The sequence below is a fragment of the Orcinus orca genome, chromosome 2, assembly GCF_937001465.1.
Source record: "Orcinus orca chromosome 2, mOrcOrc1.1, whole genome shotgun sequence".
NCBI lineage: Eukaryota > Metazoa > Chordata > Mammalia > Artiodactyla > Delphinidae > Orcinus > Orcinus orca.
The window spans coordinates 101,845,879-101,856,538 of record NC_064560.1 but is presented as its reverse complement, the minus strand read 5'-3'; positions in this window follow the sequence as shown (position 1 = coordinate 101,856,538).

The window sequence follows — 10,660 nt, the reverse complement described above, 5'->3', positions numbered from 1 at the left end:
TTTTTCATTTAAAATTCCTACTGGTAAATATTTATAGTAATTCAACTCCAGAACTTTACCTTCTCTGTATCTTAAAAATCAACATGGGTCTTATATAAGATGAGCTATTTGATTGTAGACTTAAGATTCAAAGGAGGAAGTTATCAGGCATATTATCTTCCATTGAAACTTTGACTGCATTTTGTCTCTTTGGATATTGTTCGGATTTTATGAGAAAAGATGAGGAATTTCAAAGGTTTCTTTCAGAATCTTTCTGTCCTACTGAGGCTCAGAGAAGGAAGCAGGGGAAGCTGTGGGATGGTTTTGGTAGCGTCCGCACTGAAGCTATTGTTTTGGCATGGACTGATTTCGTAACTGTGATGATCACTTTTTGAGTAAAGTCCATTAATGGATGCAGTTTGATCAAGTTATGAGGAGGTAAGGGGAAGACATTGCACTGCGTATTTCATAAAATCCCTGCCCCTCCCACTTTCCTCTCTCTCACCACCCCCATCCCCTGCGTATCAAACATGGGAACCACAGCAGAGAGAAGGAAGAGGAGAGCAGGGAAAAGGGAGAGAAGAAGTCTTGCGGGAAGATCTGGGGAAATCATTTAGAAATAGTTTTTACCTCCTCATAGATGGAACAAAAAGAAAATCTTCAAATACAGTACTAGAGAGAATTCTACCTGGTTCCACCTCTTCTCACATCCTAAATTCAACCATGTTTACCTGCTAAGTCAGAGAATTATACCGTCACATAACGCTACTATTGACCACAAGGAATAGCTAATGTACACCACAAAGGCAGATGACTTTTGGGAAAGAGATTCAGGGAGCTTTCCCATTACAATCTAGACAAACAATAGTTTTTCCTAGAGCCCACCCTCACCAAGTTCACTTTTTCTTACATCTCATTAGGCAGAACTGGATCACGTGTCTACCCCTAGCTTCAAGAAGGTGATTTAAAAAAAAACAAAACTGGCATATAGCTGCCACAATCAAAATGGGGCTCTGTTAGTATAAGACAGGGATTAGCAAACTTTTTCAGTAAACGGCTATACAGTAAATATTTTAGGTTTTGTGGGCCAGATGGTTTCTGTTGCAACTGCTCAGTTCTGTCCTTGTAGCATGAAAGCAGCTGTAGGTAATACATGGTGAGGCTGTGTTCCAATAAAACTTTATTTATAAACATAGGCAGCAAGCTGGAGTTAGCCTGTGGACCATAGTTTGCCCACTCTTGATGTAGGAGACAGATATTAGGTAGGCAATGAGCAAGGTCTCCCATCCTACCCGTCTGTTTTTAAGAATCACTCTCCATTCCCCTTTCCCATCCTGCATTCTAGTTCTTAAACACACCAAGAGAATAGGGATCAGTAAACATGGCATTTCACATTTGGAAGGGGTCCAGTTTCTGGGCTGTTACAAGACTTGGTTTCTAACCCTCTCCTGACATGGGTGTCTGTGATTCTAAGCGAAGTGGAACACAGCTACTTGGTATCTTAGTCATGTCATTTACTCAAGTGCAGGAGGGCCCCACAGCGCCCAAGTCTAGAAGGCACAAGCAAAGTGAAGAAGTGGCTGTCACAAGATGATGAATGGCTGCCCTCTGAAGTTTTGATTTGGATCCTAAGTGACAAAACCGGACCAACCAAGGAAACTTGGTAATTTTCTCTGCTGCAGAGCAGCCACCTGGTTAATATCACTTTGCAACCACCAACACTTGGCAGAGGTTGGAACAGCAGCTATAATTATAAAGAGCAGGGAGGAGACTCTAAAAATCTCTTCTGAGTGGCAAAAATTCTGAAGATCAAGATAATTACAACACTAGCTCATCCTGATTCGCTTGGCTATTTATAGATGAGGAGAAGCTGGTGCACTGAGAGCTTTTTCCTTTTTTTCTTCTTTTCTATTTGCATTAAATCCTGTGTGGCTCCTCTCTGAAATGTGTGCATATGCTGCGTCCATGTGAGATGCCACCACTGGCACTTGTCATAAGAATTAAATCCCTCTCAAGCTTGTTTACAGCTCAGCACTTGTCATACAGCTCCCTTGAGCTTCATGGCTGGTTGGGTTCTTGTTTTCCCCGCCTCTGCGGAAGATTTAATTTCTTTTTTGTTTATGTGTGTACTTACCCTTGCAGGTGCAGGAAAAAAAAAAATTGCTGTGCCCAGATGTTTTGAAGCTACAGTAGCATACATACAACTCAGATTAAACAGAAAAATTGCATAAGGCAGACGCTTCAAGTATATTATTCTATAGGGTATTTAATAAACCTATCATGTCTTCTTGACAATAAGACTCTTGACTATAACTTTAGGAACAGAGGAATATTTTAAGGCATCACCAGCTCAATTCATTTATAGATGATTTTACAATGAGATTTGTCGTTTTTGAGTGGGGCGCATTACATTTACCCCATTTTCAACTTAGAAAATATCTTCCTGGAACAGAACAGTCTGGGAATTGGGTGGAAACATTGCCTATCAAGCTGTCTCAGTTCATTGCTGGATTAGTTAGACCTTGGGGATCGGAGGCCAGATTTCACCTTAGTTTTGAAACACAGCAAACATAAGCCAAACACAAACAACCCTCTTGCTGCTCGTTGAGCTCTGTACTAATATGCAAAAGCCCTGCCCAAGTTGCAGATGGATAATGCTTCTGTGGCCCCTCGGTTTGGATTTTCCTTTCCCCAAGGTGATGGGCTAACCTGCTTTGTACACAGCAACTATCAAACGAGGGAAGGAGTTCAACTCAGAAGAGATAATGCTCAAAATTCTCCAGACTCCACTTCACCAGCCTCCAACAATTGTTTCCCATGACTGCATGGAGGTAGCTCATCCCCTTTGGCAATGAGCATTTTAAATATTCCCTCACAGCCAAAGCCTAGATCATGTTGCTGTCGAGAAGCCCTATATAATAGAGCCACCCCCGCTTTCTGACATCGTCCCCTCGAGGGAGCATGTTACTATTTTTACCTTTCCCCGGGGTGGGGGGGGGGGGCGTGTAGAAGAGTTCCCAGCTGACCTGCTTAGGATGTTGGTTTAAAAGAAAACTTCCATCTCCCTTTGCTCATGAAGCTAAAACCCCTCAGTAGAATTAGGAAAAGAGTACTGTAGGCCCTCTGTTCCTTTGTAGGGAGGGAAGAGATCGTGTAAAAATGTGAAGTTCTCACATTTTAATTTAAGTGACAGTCTTGGATCCCCAGCTGGCAAAGCCTTTTATAGTCAGTTCCTGGCCCAGCATTCTGCATCTGCAAGATCAGAGCTTATTAGTATCATCTCTTACTTCTGCCCCCTAACGTTGCCACCAGAGACTGTGAAAGTCTTAGACTATACACACTGCAAGGCAAATGGCTCTTCCTTTACTACCACAGTGCAGTTGTTTGCTCGCCCTGATAGACTTATATTCCCCTATCCATACTGATAATATTAAACACTCTCATCCCAATATCTTCTAGAACCCTCACTTAGGAAATGGAGAATGTAGTAGAAATCTATATCTACTATAATGGGCTGTGTGTCAAAGAAGGAACAGTAGGATCCTGGAAACATCTTTTGGTTTCATAGACTATGACAGTGATGCTTCTGCTCCTAGGTCACTGATTGGTTCTGGCAACAAAACCATCATATAATTTACAGTTTTGTCTATTTATGTTTTCTCTCTTTAATTTGTCCAAAGCATCTCATTAAACACCAAGTAGTCTTAAAGCAGGGAGCCTACAGATTCCTAACATACAGTGGAACTTTATGAATGAAATCTGTTGTAGTGGTGATGGTTGTTTTGCTAGTGTAAATAATTTATTACATCTTTTGCAGGTAATTTATAATCATAAATATTTTAAACATGTGAACATTGTACACTGAAGCTGCAATCAACCACCACTGTCCACCACCAGATTATTAGTGACAGGACCACAACCACACCAGCCAATAAGTGGTTAGATGTGACCAGCTCCTTACTCTCACTGAAATGGGAATCCAGGTGATGACTTCAGTAGCCCAAAAGGCACCTGCTCCCTCCCTCCCCAAATCTTCACAAACACACATGCATGCACTTGCCAGATCCAAAAATGTATGTAACACATTGAACACTTCTGCTAAGAGTCAGCTATATTGTACTGAGAAGTGACACAGTGAAGCTACTGTGTTTTTTAATATGTTTATCAAATTTGTTTGAGCCTGGAGCAAAGCCAGGAGGAAGGGAGTCTCTAGCTGGTCGACTCCGTTAGATCACCAGAGTAAAAGAAGCTAGAAAGGAGTCTGGAGACAGAGGGTACTCTTGGGAAGGATGGAGGGGAAGAGGAAGTGGGGGAGAGGGACATTCTATATGCACTCTGCTTGCTTCAAAACTTTTGAGAAATGACTGGGCTGGGAGACAACAGGCAAAAGCCAATCTAAGGTCAACTAGAAGCAACCCCCTTATCTCTGAACCCACACGTTTGGAGGGGCTAAAGCTTTTAATGCAATTACTTGTTTCCTCTTTTCTGTACAGTAGTCTCAGCCTACCTTTCCAGCAGCTCATCTCCTGCCACTCCAATTCTTACCTAAAACTGGTCACCTTGGTTGAACATTTCATGCAATTCCGTGCCTTCGTATCTTGGCTTAGGCTCTTTGGAAAGCTCTTTGCTATTCTCCATTTGAAAACTCCTGCCCATCTTTGGGAACCAAGCTCAAAGGTGCTGTCTGCTGTGACATCGTTCTCGAGCAGATCAGTCAGTCTCTCCACTGTGTTTCCAGTGTATGTCTTACACATTTATTGTCTTATATTGGGATTCAGTGTTGCCCTCTCATCAAGGTGGAACTCCCAGAGAGGAATGATAGCACTTGCTCACCTGTGTATCCTCAGTGTTTAGCTCACATTAGGCACTTGATATGTGTTTAATGGATGAATGGGGCACTACAATTTTTAAAGAATAATGAAAAGAGTGTGAGGAATGAGCAGGTGAGAAAGTTCCAGATGAGGGTCTAATCAAAGCTCCAGCCACATTCTTACAGAAGTTCATCTTTCACTTCCAAACATTTAACTCTCAACACTTCCATCCTTTCCACATCAGGGCTATAACCAAGATAAGTGTCAAGCCTGAGAAAAACTGAAAAAAAAGTATTGGGATCCTGATAATTTGAAGATGGATTTAAACTTCAGTGAAATACCAACATTGCCTGCTCATGTTATTTCTTTATGCATTTAATAGAGCTCTTACCTCTCAAAACCCGGCTGTGGCTTGATCTTAACATTTTCTTCATACTTGCTTCAACACCTGTTAACCACAACACTGAGGTTGCCGGCCCTGGCTTCACCTTGCTCTCTAGCTGTTGCTACGACGGTGTAACGGCGGCTCTGCAGCTGCTACAATGGCAGCATTGCGGGGACCGGGGCTGGCCTCTGGCCCCTGGGTTACTTTAACAGTCACACAGTTCTAGGTGCATCAGAGGCCTCTTTCCTTCTGGCATTCACAGCCCTTTGCTCATCCTGTCCTTGTAAAGCCCATCACTTCAAGGTAGTAGCTATGCGTATCTATTGCCCTCACTGGACTGCAAATTCTGTGAGGGAAGGATTGTGCCCTACTCATTATCTTTTCTCTGACACTTACCAGGGCCTGGCGTTGGAAGGAAAAAAATGAATAATGAATGAATGATGAATGAATGAATGAGTGAGTGAAAATGTTCTCATTAAAATGCTTTGTTGAAACTTTGTCACTCATCACTCCTATCCATTATTATTCCTTACCAAATGATACTTCTGATTCAGTGTAATTGGCTGCTTCTTTTCCTTCACCCTGGAAACAAGTAATCTTTCTTGATTATCAACAGCTATGCTGTAATACAAAAATAGAAAAGAAAAATCTAGACATGGTATAAACCTGCTAACAGCTTCCTCTATGAGAGCTATCTTTGTACATCTCCAAATCACATTTAATAATATTTGATTTCCTCACCCTCTCAGGCCAGCTGGACATGGTGTGCCCTGCTTATATAGCTGAGTATATCTAATTCCAAAAGCACCAATTATAAAGATGCTGCATTTTAAAAATACTACTTATAGGGCTTCCCTGGTGGCGCAGTGGTTGAGAGTCCGCCTGCCGATGCAGGGGAACGCGAATTTGTGCCCCGGTCCGGGAAGATCCCACATGCCGCGGAGCGGCTGGGCCCGTGAGCCATGGCCGCTGAGCCTGTGCGTCCAGGGCCTGTGCTCTGCAATGGGAGAGGCCACAACAGTGAGAGGCCCGCGTACCGCAAAAAAAAAAAAAAGAAAAAAAAATACTACTTATAATGTTTTCACTTAAAGAATGGAATGTTTCTGCTTTTTGGGTCTTGAAATGTGTATCTTTGTTTTTAAAAACTTTTTATTGAAGTATACTTGATGTATAATATTATATGTTACAGGTGTACAATATAGTGATTCACAATTTTTAGAGGTTATATTCCATTTATACTTATTATAAAGTATTGGCTATATTCCCTGTGTTGTACAATATATCCTTGTAGCTTATTTTATACATGATAGTTTGTATGGAGGTGTTTCTTGGGAATCTTTGGGAAATTAGGCAATATGCTGAAACTATTACACCTTCTAGTAAAAAACGATGCTAAACAGATGATTCTTCCCACTTGAATTATGTATCTTGACTCACCTAAATTTAATATCCATTTTCAAGTCAGAAAGTACTTATGGGTGTGGTGAAATGAGAAATAAGGGCCTGGGCTCAGAGCAGACTGAAGTGGACTGGTCAACTAGGCCACAACTTATCAAACTCCTTTCTCTCCATGTCTATAAAACAAGGATAATAATATTGACTGCACAAGGTCCTTGTGAAAATTGAAAGAAAACCTTGCATGCTTAACAAATTTTGTAATTTGTTACGTAGCCAAATTGTGTGAAGGAGCATTTTCTCTATTGATGTTAGTACCCTTCCTTTTCTGACCCTCTAGTCTCCACCAGTGCTTCTTTTCCCATCAGGGTGCACTGTAGTGTCAATATACAGATATAACTTCCTGTAGCAGGGGGACATCTGGAGGTGTGTGCTTCATATAGTTATACAGCTGAGACAAACAATTTTAAACTTACAATGAGGCAATTTCACAACGCTTTGATATAAAATTCTGGGAACTTTTGGCGCCTCCCTAGTGATAGTGCCTTTTTTTTCAGTCCAGAGATTTCTCTTCTAGGCTCAGTCTTTGGGATTACTAATCATCCTACTTCACCCACATTCCTTTTCTCGTAACCCTCCAAATCTCAGAGCAGGGTCTTTGCTTCTCCACCAGCCATGCTGGAAGTTGCCTTTGTTCCCACCTCAGCCAAACTCTTCCCTGGGTTTTCCTCAAAGGAAAATGCTACAGTTTCCTAGTCCAGACTCCACTTCTCTGATCTGGGGCCTCCCCCAGGAGCCCATTCCAAGTGCCTTTCCCATCAGCTCTGCCCAAGCAAACACTCCTGTCCTTGGATTTTAAGGCTGTACTACCTGCTTGACAGGGTATTTCTCCAACTTCTCCACTGGGTCATTTTGTTCAGTTCTTCTCTGGACTGTCAGTTATCCTAAAAACACACCTTAGCTCATCACAGTCACTTCCATTCACCATTTTAATCTTAGACTCTTGTGGAAAATCCCTGTCCCGCACAGGGGTAACAGAGTTGACCACAGTCAAAGGCATGTTTACAGCTAAAGAGCACTCTTGACTCTGGAAGTTATTCCTCATCTTCCTTTACAAAAGTAAAACCAGTTCAGAGTGCATGTTTATGTTTTGTTACATCTATTACTTCCACCTTCAACTAACTAGTTTCCTTTCAACTAATGTCAGTTTGGGAGAAAGAAGATTTTTAAACTTAAAATGTTAGTTTTTCTCCTCTTTAAAAAATTTTTATTGTCAAAAATGCAAAAATTACAAATAAACAAAAAGAAGGTACATAAACCAGACCTAACCACTGCCAAATATTTTGTTTTGTATATCTTTCGTATATACCAACATATCTACATCTCTGCTACAAAATCTCCACACAAATTTGTTTTTAAATATCTTTAAGATGCAGAAAGTGTCCTGCCTCATGTTCAGCTAAGTTTACTGCATGCTCACCTCTTGTCATAATGATTGCAAGAGGATTCTTTAAATAATGTGATAATGTACGTATAGTAGTTGCTTGACTAATATAATCTCATTCATAATCAAACCAGATTAAGGTTATTTGACTTAATAAAATGGTTTTAATTTTGTTAAAAGTGCAACATCAATGCAGTAGATTTGTAGAAATGTAAATTCTGCTATTAAGAAGCACTTAACAGAAGTTTCCACTCTTGCTGTTCATAGTGTTTATTTTCATAGCATTTATTCCTAAACTGGCTTATATTCATCAGTGGCTAATGTAGCAGCAAACTGTATTAGTTTAACTATTTCAAGCCTTAGCTTATGAATATACTTACCCTTTTTAAAAACAAACAGCTTCCCTAAGCAAGTTTCTGTCCCATGTCTTTATTATCTCTTCAAGTGCTCATGCCTTGCTCATGGTCCATTTACTGACAAATACTGATAAGGATTGTCCACATGAGCTTCCTTCACTCCCGTACTCCTGAATCCCCCTTAACCCTGGACGCTCTGGATTCCTCACACACTACTCTACCTACACTGGGCTCCTGTATTTGTTAGGACAGAGGTTCGGCTATTTTAAAGCAGATTGTTTGTTCTTTTTCTATTGAGTTGTATGAGTTCTTTATATATTTTGGTTATTAACCCCTTATTGGATATATAAGTTTCTAATATTTTATCTTGATTTGTAGATTGCCTTTTCATTTTGTTGATGGTTTCCTTTGCTTTACAGAAGCTTTTAATTTGATGTAATCTAACTTGTTTATTTTTGCTTTTGTTGCCTCTGCTTTTGGTGTCAAATCCAAAAATCACTGCCAAGACCAATGTTAAGGAGCTTATCCCCTATATTTTTTTCTAGATGTTTTATGGCCTCAGGTCTTACATTCAAATCTTTAATCCACTTTGAGTTGATTTTTGTGTATTGTGTACATATGTCCATTTTTAGATATATGATTTGCAAATATTTTCCCCAGCCAGTGGTTTGTCTTTTCATTTTTAAGTGGTGTCCTTTGAAGGGGAAAACTTTTTAATTTTGGCAAAGGCCAATATATCACTTTTTCATATGAATTGTGCTTTTGGTATCATATATAATAAATCTTTGCCTAACCCAAAGTCACAAAAATTTTTGCCTGTGTATTCTTCTACAAATTTTATGGTTTTAGCTTTTACACTGATGTCTATGACACATTTTGAGCTAATTGTTGTGTATGGTGTGAGGTAAATAATCATACATATTGGAAATTTCTTGAAGGATGCATGATGATCCTTCTTATTGATAGATTTTCCCCTCTTAAGTGCTGACTGTCTACCTCCTAGGTGCTCCAAATAAAAAAAAAGAAAACTGGACACAGATGGCAAGTGAAGACATAAAACTCAGAGTATAAAAACTGATTAAAAATCACAGAGCCAGGGAGGAGCTTCAAGATGGCGGATGAGTAAGACGTGGAGATCACCTTCCTCCACACAAATACATCAGAAATACATCTACATGTGGAACAACTCCTACAGAACACCTACTGAACGCTGGCAGAAGACCTCAGACCTCCCAAAAGGCAAGAAACTCCCCACGTACCTGGGTAGGGCAAAACAAAAAAGAATAAACAGACAAAGAATAGGGACAGGACCTGCACCAGTGGGAGGGAGCTGTGAAGGAGGAAAGGTTTCCACACACTAGGAAGCCCCTTCGCGGGTGGAGACTGCGGGGGACGGAGTGGGGAGCTTCGGTGGCGGAGACTGTGGGTGGCGGAGGGGGGAAGCTTCGAAGCCGAGGAGGAGAGCACAGCCACAAGGGTGCGGAGAGCAAAGCGGAGAGATTCCCACACAGAGGATCGGTGCTGACCAGCACTCACCAGCCCAAGAGGCTTGTCTGCTCACCCGCCAGGACGGGCGGGGGATGGAGCTGACGCTCAAGCTTCGGTCGGATCCCAGGGAGAGGACTGGGGTTGGCAGTGTGAACACAGCCTGAAGGGGGCTAGTGCGCCACAGCTAGCCGTGAGGGAGTCCCGGAAAAGTCTGGACCTGCCGAAGAGGCAAGAGACTTTTTCTTCCCTCTTTGTTTCCTGGTGCGCGAGGAGAGGAGATTAACAGCGCCGCTTAAAGGAGCTCCAGAGGCGGGTGCGAGCCGCGGCTATCAGCACGGACCCCAGAGACAAGCATGAGACGCTAAGGCTGCTGCTGCCACCACCAAGAAGCCTGTGTGCGAGCACAGGTCACTCTCCACACCTCCCTTCCGGGGAGCCTGTGCAGCCCGCCACTGCCAGGGTCCCGGGATCCAGGGACAACTTCGCCGGGAGAACGCACGGCACGTCACAGGCTGGTGCAATGTCACGCCAGCCGCTGCCAATGCAGGCACACCCTGCATCCCTACCCCTCCCTCCCCCCCGGCCTGAGTGAGCCAGAGACCCCGAATCAGCTGCTCCTTTAACCCCGTCCTGTCTGAGCGAAGAACAGATGCCCTCCGGCGACCTACACGCAGAGGTGGGGCCAAATCCAAAGCTGAGCCCCGGGAGCTGTGCGAACAAAGAAGAGAAAGCGAAATCTCTCCCAGCAGCCTCAGGAGCAGCGGATTAAAGCTCCACAATCAACTTGATGTACCCTGCATCT